The 13,530-nt window shown below is 36.7% G+C and overlaps 1 long non-coding RNA gene across 3 annotated transcripts in view; it reads right to left on the bottom strand.

Annotated features, from left to right (window-relative positions):
* LOC130453646 (uncharacterized) overlaps window positions 1-13,307 on the bottom strand; it is a 135,242-nt gene extending 121,935 nt beyond the window's left edge. For all 3 annotated transcript variants that reach the window (XR_008911099.1, XR_008911100.1, XR_008911101.1), the window contains exon 1: window positions 12,065-13,307. This is a non-coding gene — a long non-coding RNA (uncharacterized LOC130453646). The remainder of the gene's footprint in view (window positions 1-12,064) is intronic.
* Between the last annotated feature and the right edge of the window lie 223 nt (window positions 13,308-13,530).

Below are 13,530 nucleotides of genomic sequence, written 5' to 3'. Positions count from 1 at the left end.
CTATAAATCTGTGATTGCTCTAGGATCACAAATTTAGACCTGGAAGAGACCTTGTTTTCTTCTGAATTGCATCCAATTCCATACTTTTACAAATAGGAAAACAAAGGCTCATTTTCTTCTGAATTGCATACAATTCCATACTTTTACAAATAGGAAAACAAAGGCTCAGAGAGGTTAAGTGAATTGTTGAAGGTCTTATTGCAAGTTCAGTAGGTTTTCTGCAATACCACCTTGTCTACCTTTGTCATAATCCTTTATTGGGAAGGGAATTTGAGAGTTTTTCTAATCCATCCTTGAGCTCCATTAGATAAGGCTACATTTGAAACTTTTGTTCTTTGTTGATGGATCTAAGAGATGGAAAACTATTGGGAAAACTTTTGAAAATTATTCTACTGTTCGGCAATTCTTTATGTCATGAGTACTTTTTAACCAGTAATATAAAAATTATCCTGTTGCTGATTTAAGCAGTTTTCCCTTTGTTCTATAGATGCAGAAAAGCTTATGACCATTTTCTGCCTGGTAAACCTTTTTCCATGACTATTTTTAAGACACTTCTTAGTTTTCTTTTCTTTAGGCATTTCGATTGTAATTCTTTTAAAATTTTCATAGGTCTGATTTTTCTTGTCTTTAATTATATTTTCTTTTTTTTTAAGCTCTTTAATTCTCAACATCTCTCTTAAATGATGCATCTTTTTCTGTTCTCTATAAGCCATGAGGGATATTTTTTAAATGCTGAGAATAATGATAGGATTGCCCAACAGTTTCTCTACTTTAAACTTAGATGGGAAATTCCAATACCATTCTTGCTGATGCATATTCATCTATAAGTGCTATATCAATCTGACATGTTTAGTCACTTCTTTCTATACTATATATATATATGTGTATATATATGTGTGTGTGTGTGTGTGTGTGTATGTGTGTGTGTGTGTGTGTACTATAATTGTATAATCCATGCTGGTCTCACGAGCTTTATTCTGATTGGTTTGGGCTGCTTCCTTCCTTTTTTAACAATATGTAACTCTCATCTTGTTTTCTCTCCTTTCACATGTCTTAAGGTTATTCATTTCTATACAATTCACATTTTCTTAGCATATTGATGCTAAAAAGTACGTGTTGTCCAAAATGAGGTGTTTTCCTCACAATTTTAGGAGATAGATAATGGAAATATTATCTTCATTTGACTAGTTAGGAAAACTGAACATCAAATTGATTGAGTGACTTGTCTGCCTTCGACAGGTTGAGTTTCACAAGACTGAAGCTGGTATTTGAACTCAAATCTCTAGATTGAGGTCCAGCTCTCTTTTCACTCTAGCATGCTGTTTATATATGACTTCAGTTAACCTGGCCCCCTCCTAACTTTTCCAGCCTTCTTATACCTTATATTCTTACCCCCCCTTCTCTGGGATCCAGTGACACTGGCCCCCTTGTGCTATTCTTTGCACAAGACTCTCCATTTCCAGACTCCACAGATTGTTTTCCTAGACTGTCTCTTATGCCTGGAATACTTCATTTCCACTTTCTGCCCTCCTACCTTCTGGCTTTCTTCAAGTCCAGATGACATCCCATCTTTTATGTGAAGCCTTTTTCGGTCCCCTTAATGCTAGTGCCTTCCCTCTGAGATTATCTTCAATTTATCCTATATTATCTTGTTTGTACATAATTGTTTTTATGTTATGTCCTCCTTTAGAAGAGATCCATCTCTTCATATCCCCGAATGCTTAGCACAGTGCCTGACACATAATAGTCACTTGATGAATGCTTATGGACTTATTGACTTTTCTCTTTTACCCTCTTTTGGGTGTTTAACAAAGTATATAACTGTATTGCCTTTTCCTCTACACATGTCTTTGAGGGCTCTTTAAGATCAGAGGTCATGTTTTATTTTTATTCCCCACCTATGCCTAGCCCAGTGATAAAAATGCCTAACTCTTAAGAAATGTTTGTTAAATTTTTGTTAATTTAATGAAGGCTATTAATAAAATGTCAAGTCATTAGAAATAATTAGAAAAGAATTTAGTTTTTGGTTTACAGTCAAGGAAAATGAGGCCATAGACTCATATAATTTGTTTTAATCGAGTAATAAATATGCCATTAACAACACATATATGGCAAGGCAAACAATAAGGTTTTATCACTTCAAAACCAGTTTTTATTTCCCCCACTATACCATCCAAGCATCCAGGAAGAATATTTTTGTTTTCCTTCTTCTAGGTCACTAACAGTGAATGCTAAATAGCACCAGACCTAAAGTTGTCTCCAGTGGAACACCACTAGTATTCTCCCAAATGTACACTTGAAAAAGTATTATAATTCTCCTTTTTAAAGACTGTGCATTGTCCAGGTCTTGACAATATTTTAATATCAAAAGCCTAAGCAGACATAGATTAAATTGTACTGAGTGTTCCTCTAAAACACTATTAAGTATGTTCTTCTAAAATACAAAGAAATAAATATCAGAACCAGATGATAGTGGAGTGAATGGAATCTTGCGGATTGTGAGTTTCTTTTGGTAGGAAAAGAGAAAAAGGGTCATAATATTGGGGAAGGAGAATGTTGCGCAGAATTGAAGGAAAAAAACAGATCGCCTATTCTTGCTAAATCCAAGCCATAATCTTCTAGCAGAATATCTTCATAGCATTTTTGTTCAGGAAAACATGTGAGAAGTGCTGAGACAGAAGCAATCAGGAGTATAAAAGAGAAGTCAACCAAGAATTCTAGAGATAAAAGAACTCAAAGCAACTTTATATGCTCTCTAATGCTAGCACGTAATAGAAAAGATAATTACAGATTGCTCTGAGGCTGGCATTTTAAGCCTACTTTACCTATGCAAACTTGCTTTTCAAACAAATAACAACTTATATTAACATATTTTCTGATAAGATATGACATAACCAATGATGAGCTGATGAATGTTTAACAACCAGCCCCAAACCCCCCAAAATGTATGCACAATATACTTTTATGTTTAATCTGCATTATTAACATTTTCTCCATCACTCTCTTAAGTCTAGACAATCAATAATAAAATTAATCAAATTTTAATTTATAGTGCTTTGCACTAAAGTGTAAGTCCTCCCTAAAGATTTGAGAATCAGCAGCTAATTTGAGGTGACTCCAGCATATCCCTGCTTAGATATGCTGGTAAGTGGGAGATACAAATCAATCATTTCAGAAAAAAAAAAAAAAGAAAAACAGGTTATGAAATTTGAAGATGAGATACATTTTTATATGTCCCAAGTGAACATGCTAATTATTGTAAATTAAAATAATGTTCAGGTTATTTTCAGAAATATGAAGTGATTGCTTCCTTAATAATAAAATGAAACAAAATAAAGATGCGACTCCTAAACCTAAAATCTAGAATGTTAACTCATTAGCTCTAGGCAAAATTGGGAGATTTTATATACATATGTATCTAGGTGTATCTGTGTGTGAATATACATGTAGTCTTTGCTATGCAGACTATATGTTAGCTAATCTACTCATATCTGCAACTTGAGCTAAATGCAATGGTACGTTCATTTATGGAATTTATAACTCTGACCAATTGTCCATGGTAAAAACAAAATCAACTAAAATAATTATTTGGTTAATTAAGTTAAAGCTATGTCTTTCATAGGTCTTTTCAGAAAGTTTTTCATTTAAGTAATACATAAAAATAAATATCTACTAATTACAGACTTTACTTCTAAATTGTTATTCTATAGAATACTTTGTAAAAGAAAATATCTTTAAGGAATCTCTTTCTATTCTAACATATCTTGATTTTCAGATGATTGCAATACCATTAATGTGGCTAAAAAGAAATTAGAACATCTGTTCACAAAAAAAATGGTCATCTAAAATTTCCACTATGGTCTAAATATTATTATATTCTTAGGAATAATGATGCAAAAATAAAATTTCAAAGACTAGCTTGGACAAACAAAAAATAATATTTAGTTCATCAATGAGAAGGATTCAAACTTTTAGATGGATACAAAATAATAAGAAACTCTAGTTTTCTTTTAGAATTTTTCATTTACTTTCACATTATTTCTCTATATGTATGTTTGCCCTTCATTCCATATATACTTAACCATCTCTTATGACAATTTTTAAGAGAAAAAACAAAGGAAAAATTTTAGGAAACTTCATCAACATATCCCCAGATGCTGATAATACATGTTTACAATTTTCCATATGTATAATATCTTACTTTTTTTTAAAAACCATCACCTTCCATCTCAAATCAATACTGTGTATTGGTTCCGAGGCAGAAGAGTAGTAAGGACTAAGCAATGGGGGTTAAATGACTTGTCCAGGGTCACACAGCTGAGAAGTGTCTGAGGTCAGATTTGAACACCAGACTCCAGGCCTGGTGCTTTATCCACTATGCTGCCTAGCTGTCCCTATTCATTCCTTCTTATACAATATTTCTTTACATTCTTGTGCTATCATGTTTAGCTGTTCTTCACTTGACAGATACTTGGCTACCACAAAAGTGCTTCTATGAATGTTTTGGTATATATGGACCTTTCTTTCTATAAGAGTGTACAGCCTATGAATATAATCTATGCATTAAATTAGGGGACTGACATTTCATTCACTTTCTTAGCAAAATTACAATTACTTTCCAGAATGGTTAGACCAACCCATAATCCCACCAACAGTGCATTAATCAATCAGTCAATTTATATTTAAGTCCCTTCTACAAGCCAAGTACTGTACTAATCACTAGGACATAAGAAAGGTAAAAGACAGTCACTGGTCACATGGAACTTTCAACCTCATAGGGGGATACAATTCCCCAAAGGGAGCCTAAAAGATGGAGGTATTGAGTTCAAGGGTCAGGGATGATGATGGAGAAGCTCAGAGGAATATAGCCTGGTGGAAAATGAAGAGAAGCTAGCCTATACACCCCCCTTAAATAAAGGTTCTGGGAAGACCTCTTAGCTCTTCACACTCCAACCAGAGGGAGAAATGGGTTCTGGGGTACAGGACATGACAGATAAAAGTTCCAGGGCCAAAGTCATCTTGCAGGCTGAAGAGGCAAAAGAATGGAAAAGACCAGAGGACTTCAGCCATTTTCTGCATTCCCTCCAACAATGGGTATCTTTACCAATCTTTTGTCATTTTTATCAATTTGCTGAGTGTGAGGTTGTTTTAACTTACATTTCTTTGTTTAGTGAGCTGTAATAATTTTTCATATGGCTGTTAATAGTTCGTTATTCTTTTGACAACTGCTTCTTGCACCCATGTTTTAAGTTAGTTCTAATATCAGGCTCTTGTCAAAGAAATTTAATGAAAAGATTCCCCCCCCCCATTGGAAAGAATCAGAATCCTGAACAATTTCATTCAAAAATATATTTTCTTTTGAAGTTTTAATGTTTTTTATTTCTCATTTTGATAGTAATGTCATTAATATAGCTGGAAATAATCTTGAAGATCTAACAAAACCCTTCCTCACCAAGAAATTGAGGTACAGGCTATAAATATTATTTCTATTTTGTAGATTAGGAAACTGAGATTGAGAACGCTTAATTGATCCATCTTGTTTATGGTTGCAGAGCTGGTAAGCATCAAAGCCAGAACTGGACACAAGCCTCTTAGCTCCAAGCGTAATACTGTCACTACCATGCCAGGATATTTCTCAAAGTTGGCCAGTTTGGTCTTAATTCAGTTTGGAAAGGTCCCCTGTGGGAATTCCCAAAGTGGAACAGAGTTGATAATAATACTCTTTCCTCTCAGAAACCTTATGGTCAACACTGGCCCCTCCATCCCTCAGCCACTGTTTATGAAGGGGCTAAAGAGTTCCTTCATTGGTAAGTTCCATTCTAGGCTCAAATCCATAATTCTGGGAACCTGAAAAATGACTGTGGATTGTAATAAAGAGGTTTTTTCTATGTGGAGAGGGGAGAGGGAGAGAATGAAGTCTTTCCTCCCTCAAGGCAAGAACAAAGGGAGAAGGAGTCGCTGTTGATTTTTTGACCCAGAGGTAGAAAGAGGGTGAGTGTTCTTTTCCCCTTCTAGTCCCCTCTAGTTATAGCTCCTCACTAAGCCTGCCTGTTCACTCCCCACCGTTTGGCTCTTTCTAAAGAGCAAGCTTCTTATTCTAAGGAGGAAGAGATCACTTCTCTCCCCCCTCAGCTATAACTACCCTTCACTCAGGCTTGAGTCACTTCGTTTGGTAACAAGTTTATTCTAAACAGGGATGAAGGATAAGGTTGAAATGGCTGGTAGATTGGGGTCAGGAGGGAAGAGGGAAAAGAGATCCCTAGCCAGCTAAACTCAGCTTTGGTGGCCTGAGCCCTTGAGAGGTTCAGAGTGTTGAACCCTGGCTTTTGGCACCACACAGCAAATGTCCCCAAGTTCAGGGGAAAGGGAGATGGTGATAAGTCTTCTTGTGGACTTCTTTTCTCTCCAATTCTCTGGCCACTTGCTGGTTTGGGAGGATTGTGATCAGGTTCAGGGAAAGAAAGATTTCTTGGATCGGGATCCAGTCAGAAGTGGACCTTCTGCTTGGCAGTCTCCAACAGAGAGAGAGCCAATCGCCTGACTCCTTCTGGCTTGTTTGCTTCCCCAAGGTACCAAACCTTCTCAGCCCATCCCCCTTCTGCTGACGGAATCTTTGCAGTCTCTCCAAGCTTTTTCATTTCAAAAGTTTCTGGATTTCTCTCTCACAGGATCCCTCCCTTAAGACATTTCCTTGAAGCTACTCTTTTGTCCCTTCAATTAAGCTCTCTTTAATTAAGAATTTACTCTGTAGACACAAACTCTTGATAACTTGACTAACAAATTAGAAAACAATTGTCCCTGCTCATGACCACAAAAATAAACTTTGTTTTTAATTGCTCCCATTTATATTATTTTTCACTGGCCATCCTCCATACTGGAGTGTAGTCCCTCTTTATCTCTACCTCATAGTCCCTCTCTTAATTTAAGCCCTGCAGCTTTAACACCATGAAGTCCTCTCCCAAAATACCTTGTATTTATCTCATTTGTATATGTTTATTCTCTCTCGATTTATGTAGCTATTAATATCTGTACTTATCTTCCACATTAGAATATAAATCCTGCAGAGATTGCTTTATTGTTTTTACTTGTATCCCCAGAGCCTTGCACATGATAAATATTTGTTGATTGATTGTTGAATACAAAGAATGTTTTTTCTGTTCAGTGACTTGAGTAACAGCATCAGCTCTAAAAGTATAGGAATGAATTTTTTATGCCTCAGTTTCTCAACCTGCAAAACTCCCTAGAATGTACTAGAAGAAATTAAAATGTAATTGGAAAAATTCAATCTAATCTAATAAATATCCACTAAACACCTGCTCTAAGCCAGACTCTATGGTAAGTGCTAGAGATATAATTAATAAAAACAGATAATCTCTACTCTCAAGAGGGAGGAAGATAAAACACAAAAGGAGGGCAGGAGGAGGAGGGCAGGACATCCAGCCATTGTTGGATTATCTTATTTCAGGGAGTTAAAACAAAGTAGGACAGTGGATTCAAAGTGGAATGAGCTGAGTCCAGTTTCGACCCTTAATAAAGGAGGACACTGAGAGGAGTTTGGTACTCTGTCACCAGCCCCCCCCCCTCCCCCCCATTCAGTGAAGAGAAAAGTCTGAGTAATGTGGTGTTATTCAAGAGTTAAGTTAAAGGGGCAGCTAGGTGGCTCAGTGTATACCAAGTCAGGCCTATAGATGGGAAGTCCTCAGTTCAAAACTGGCCTCAGATACTTCCTAGCTGTGTGACCCTGGGCAAGTCACTTAACCTGAATTGCTAGCCCTTACCACACTTCTGCCTTAGAACCAATATTTAGTATTGCTTCTAAGACAGAAGGTAAGGATTTTTTTTAAAGTTTGTAATTAAAAAAAAAAACAAGTTAGGAGCATGGTGGTGAGTTTAAAAGTGATGAGCTCATCTTGGGAAGGGCATCTTATTGCATGGAGTTGAAACCAGCCAGGGCAGCAGAAGCAAAGTGGAAATTTTAGTTTAAAAATTTTAACAAAATAAAAAATGCAATAAAATATAATGTTCATTTGTAGTTTTCCAAGTCAGTATGCAGCTGCAGGAATTCATTTTTATTTAATTTACACCTATTTATTTGACTCAACTGATAAAAAGGACTAGTGGCATTTTTCATGAATGTAAAACAACAGTTTGTTAATGCTCAAAAAATAGTAGTGTGTGTGTGCATGTGTGTGTGTGCATGTGCGTTTGTGTGTTAGCGAGCCCTTTAAAATATGAAAGAAACCAAAAGCCTGGATGGGTGTGTTTTATTAATGACTAATGAAGTTCGGGAAGATAAAAAGACCCATCTGCACAAATTCAAGCCTTGACTAGGCTTGATAGTATTATCCTTCATGCATATTAAAGTGCATAGTGAAATATATATATATATATATATATATATATATATGAAAACATTTGATGCAAGTCACTCATTAGAACACTAAAATCCTGAAAACTTGCCAAAGCAAATGTGAATATATTAAAATTATTGGGTTTTCATATTGTGCAAAGTCTATGACGACAGATGTGCTAGTGACAACTGTCTAAAATAAATGCATGACTATATAACCACATCCTCTAGGGTTTTGGTAATTGTATCCATGCCCAAGGATGAGAAGCACAAGCTTACTCTTAGTCATAGACTTACTTTATTCTTCGTAGTTCCATCTCTGGATAAAGCACATGGGTGTACCCACAACACAGATGTATACATATATACTATATTAAGTATAAAAATCTTTCTTTGTGTGATAGTTAGAGATTTGGCAAAGCTGGAGGCCGACCAGAATTAAAGCCAGATGATCTTATACATTTCTCTCAATTCTTTTTCTTTTTTAATTGAATTTTTTTCCTTAATTATGTGTAGGTATAATTTTTGACAATGGTTTTCTGGCATTTTAAATTCAGATTGTCTCCCTCTCTCCCCCACCTCCCAAAGAGGCAGTAAATAGTCTGATATATCCAGTGCTTTCATACAATACATATTTCCATATCCACATGTCATGACTGAATTCATATGTTATACATACGATTAAAAAAACTCATGAAGGAAATAAAGTGAAGAATGATGTGACTTTGATCAGTTAACTTCTTAGCTGTGGATAGCATTTTTTTAAATCATTTTAGTCTCTTTTTTTTTGTTTGTTTTATTTTGTTTTGTTTTTTGGAACCTTGTTTTGCTGATAACAGTTTGTGACAGAGGCTGGCTTTAGAGAAAACGTGCCATGCTGAAGAGTGTGTGGAACTGATCACCTCCGACGGGGGAGGGACCATAGGAGGATGGAATTCTGGGGAGAAACAGGAAGGTTTCTGAAGAGTAGTTGTTCTCTCAGTTGGGAGAAATCAAAGAGAGAAGGTGGAATAAGATTTTCTCCTGAGGGTTATCCATTTTTTCCTGTTTGTGACTGTAAATCCTTCCCCCCAACATTTCCCAATTGAAAAGACTCACTGAAGAAAAACCTGAGGAAAGGCATTTTGAATCTCTGCCAGACTTTACCTCAGCTCCTGTTGCTCTGGGTCTGAACTGTGGCCAAGGTGCCAAACCCAGGGTGAGTTAACCTGACTTTCTCTCAGGGGGCTCAGGGTGCCAAAGCCTGAGTTCCCCCCAAACTCAAGGAAGGAGGGGAAAAGGGTTTAGATAGAGACAGGGAACCCCTTTTCCCTACGTTCCTTTCCCATTCTTTCCCTGCCAGCTATTCTTTTGTATTACCCTGATTTAATTGACATTAAAATAGTTATCTTTTCTCCAAGCTGTGAATCAAGTGTGAGTGAACAAACAGATCTTCTTAAGAAGAAATCCTTTGGTGGAGGAAAATCTTTTAGTGGAGGGGGGACAAGAAGGACAAAAGCGAAATCTAGGAGAGCAGCCATAGCTAAGGAGGGAAGGCAGAAGGGGGAAAATCTTCAAACACCCCTCCTCTTTGAGCCAACCCTTTACACCTGCTGTCTCCCCTGAACCCCGCTTTGAGAAGGAAGGTCTTCACTCTTTCTCTCTCTCTCTCTCTCTCTCTCTCTCTCTCTACTGGAAGGCCAAACCTTCTCTCAATTATAAGTTTAGCCCTCCACAGCTGGTCATTAAACAATGTCTTTTTTTTTTTTACCATATATACTGTTCCACTTGCATCAGTTCATATATGTCTTTTCAGATTTTTTTGAACTCACCCCATTCATCATTTCTTATGGTACAATGGTTTTCTATTACAACTATATGCCACAACTTTCTCAGTCATTTATTCCCATTGGTGGATTCCCAGTTTCCAGTTCTTTACCACTACAAAAAAAGAGCTACTAAAACTATTTTTGTACAAGTTGGTCTCTTTCCCTTATCTCTGATCTCTTTGGGATACAGATTCAGTAGTGGTATTGCTGGGGCAAACAATATATGTACATACCAACGCTTTATTTTCTGATCTGTCAAATTCATTCCACAAACATTTATTCATTATAGTAACTATCAATTATACAACATTTTAAGGTTTGCAAAACATTCTGCACATGTTTTCTTCATTTGATCTTCACAATAGCCCTTTTCTGAAGTGATTATTATTGTCATTTTGCAGATGAGAAAATGAGAATAGTTTCTTCCCAAAGTCACACACCTTATTCGTATCTATGGCAGGATTTGGACACAAGTTTTCCCAAAACCAGATCCAGCCCTCTATTCAGTGTCTTACTGCACAGTTCTAAGCACATGGGTCGTTCTAAACCAAATCCAGTTCTCTAGCTATTGTGCTGCTTACTATGTGTGTCTAGGTACTGGAAATTGCACAGAAATGAAACAGTCTTTGCTTTCCATGATCTTACAGTTTTATCAGATGGGGTAGATAACATATACCCAGATAAATAAATAATATATACAGATAAATAAATACAAAATATAAACAAAGTAATTTATATTTTGCTTTCATTGTGGGAGAGAGCACTAGTAGAAATTAGAATGGAATCTGGAGAGGCTTAATAAAGTAGGTGGCTCCTGAGCTAAGCCTTTAACAGAGCTAAAAATTCCTAGAGGTTGAGGTAAGGAGAGAGACCATTCTAGACATAGGGGATAGCCTATGCAAACTTTCAGAAAAGAGAAAAGGAATGTTCTATATGTCAAAGGAGAATCTAGAAGTCCTCGGTTTATTTAGTTGGGAGGTAGAAACCCCAGGTTTTGACCTTGTCACAGAAGAGTTTCCTACTTCACTGGTCTCAGGCTAACAATAGACATCCTGGTAGTTTGGGTGGAAATAGAGGTTAAGTATCTCTTTTGTCCCAATGGTTTCTCCCCCTAGGCTAAAGTCCTTTACCAAGGTTATCATTGTAAAGTCAATCAACTATCCCTCTCTCATCCTCAGCCCCTATGTTTCACCTAGAAAGGTATCTAAGCTCCCCAACTTTAATGGTTCTTTGGAATTGTCATTCTATTACATTTGGCATTCCCAGGGGTCAGTGACCAGAGTGGCCAGAGTTCAATCCTCGGAATCTGTGCAGTCATGTGTGATGAGTAGCTCTGTGTCGACGCCTACCAGTGCCTAACCTCTTTTGCCCTTGATTAAAGAGTGATTTTGACTCTTTATTAGTTCTGTGCTTTTTCCCAGTCAACATTTTGGAGGTCCCACCGAGATCCAAAGTCCCAGCTACCTGAGCCTCCCTGCTAATAAGGACCCTGAGACTTGGCCCATCTTGGATACTTTGATGAGCATTACCATTCAGAGCTATAAAGAAGTCAAAAATATCTTAACTAGCCTTTTTACACAATTCTATGTGTATATTTTAAAGAAGTTACCTTTTTTATCTTCTTTACATTGATTTGCCAACTGATTTAAATATAATATGAAAAATTCACATATCTTTTCAGATACACATGTGTATAAAGTGTAATTAGAATTTCTATACCACAGAAATACATACATATAATTATGTACATATACACATATTTTTATGTGTATAAAATTGCTGCTCACAGACATAAAGTTGTACAGCAGAGAAAACAATTTCACTGTCCATGGAAACAGAAGAGCTAGAATTAAATATTTTTTCTGATGTTACTATTTTTGTTACCTTGGACAAATCAGCTACTTACCTTCAGTGGGCTTCAGTTTTCTCTTTTATAAAATTAGGTGTTGAACTAGATGACCTCTGACATCCTTTCTAGCTGTACAAAGTAGGCTTCAGGTTCAGAACACTTTATGGGATCATCACACAAAATCTTCTCTATTTAAATTTTCAAGGAAGATAACTGCTTAGATGTAGCAAAAGTCCAGACCTCTGTGAAAACCCTTCCACACCAATCAAAAATGGAGTGCTTCAAGGGGGCAGAAAATCAAATCTAACTACAGTACAGAGCTGGGGGACCCTCCTGTTTTCAACTTAAAAGATACACCAAAAAATAAGCCTGGATTCTGTGGATTAAGGAAAAGGAAGAAGGAAAGTCTGAGGACCCCTACCCTAACTATCTTGCTGAGTTTCCAGTAGTTGCTGGAATCATGGGGCAAGGGCTCTAGCTTTGCTGACACAGCTGTTCCAGGCTCAGGGCACTAACCACATTTGTCAGGGAGGCAATTGAAGGAGAAGCTTGGAAAGGTAACCTCCTCAAGCAGCCAGAACTCTCCTCAGAGCACATATAGCTCCACAGATAAACTCTGCCCAGGCTTAATCTTATCAATAGGGCAGATAAGAAGCACTCATAGAGTATGGAAGCTCAAGCTCCAATTCCCCTGCCCCACTGACTGAGCTGACCACTGCAGAATACCTTGATAACCGGGTGGGAAGCACAGCTCCCTTTAGCCTCCACACCTTCACCTACACCTTCAGCTTCTGTGACTAGCTGGGGAATATCTGACCTCAGGGCTCATTAATTCTCCACCAGCCTAATCTAGTTAATCAGCAGACCATAACAACCAAACTGAAAGAAATCACATGATTATCTCAATAGATGCAGAAAAAAACTTTGACAACATAAACATTCATTCCTATTGAAAACACTAGAAAGTATAAGAATAGAAGGGTCTTTCCTAAAAATAACAAACAGTATTTATCTAAAACCATCAGCAATGCAATGGGGATAAACTCCGAAGCCTTCCCAATAAGATCAGGAGTCAAACAAAGATGCCCATTATCACCTCTATTATTCAACATTGTACTAGAAACATTAGCAGTAGCAATTAGAAAAGGAAAAGAAATTGAAGGTATTAAAATTGGCAATGAAGAGTACCAAGCTGTCACTCTTTGTGGGTGATATGATGGTCTACTTAAAAAATCCTATAGAATCAACTAAAAAGCTAGGGGAAATAATCAACAACTTTAGCAAAGTTGCAGGATACAAAATAAACCCACATAAGTCATCAACATTTCTATATATCTCCAACACAACCCGACAACAAGAGTTAGAAAGAGAAATACCATGTAAAAATCACCCTAGACCATACCATATAAAATACTTAGGAATCTATTTGCCAAGACAAACACAGGAATTTTATGAACACAACTACAAAACACTCTCCACACAATTAAAACTAGATCTAAATAATTGGAAAAACATTAATCGCT

The sequence above is a fragment of the Monodelphis domestica genome, chromosome 4 (assembly GCF_027887165.1).
Source record: "Monodelphis domestica isolate mMonDom1 chromosome 4, mMonDom1.pri, whole genome shotgun sequence".
Classification (NCBI taxonomy): Eukaryota; Metazoa; Chordata; class Mammalia; order Didelphimorphia; family Didelphidae; genus Monodelphis; species Monodelphis domestica.
Note: the sequence above shows the minus strand (reverse complement) of the source record. Positions and strands in the feature narration are given on the sequence as shown.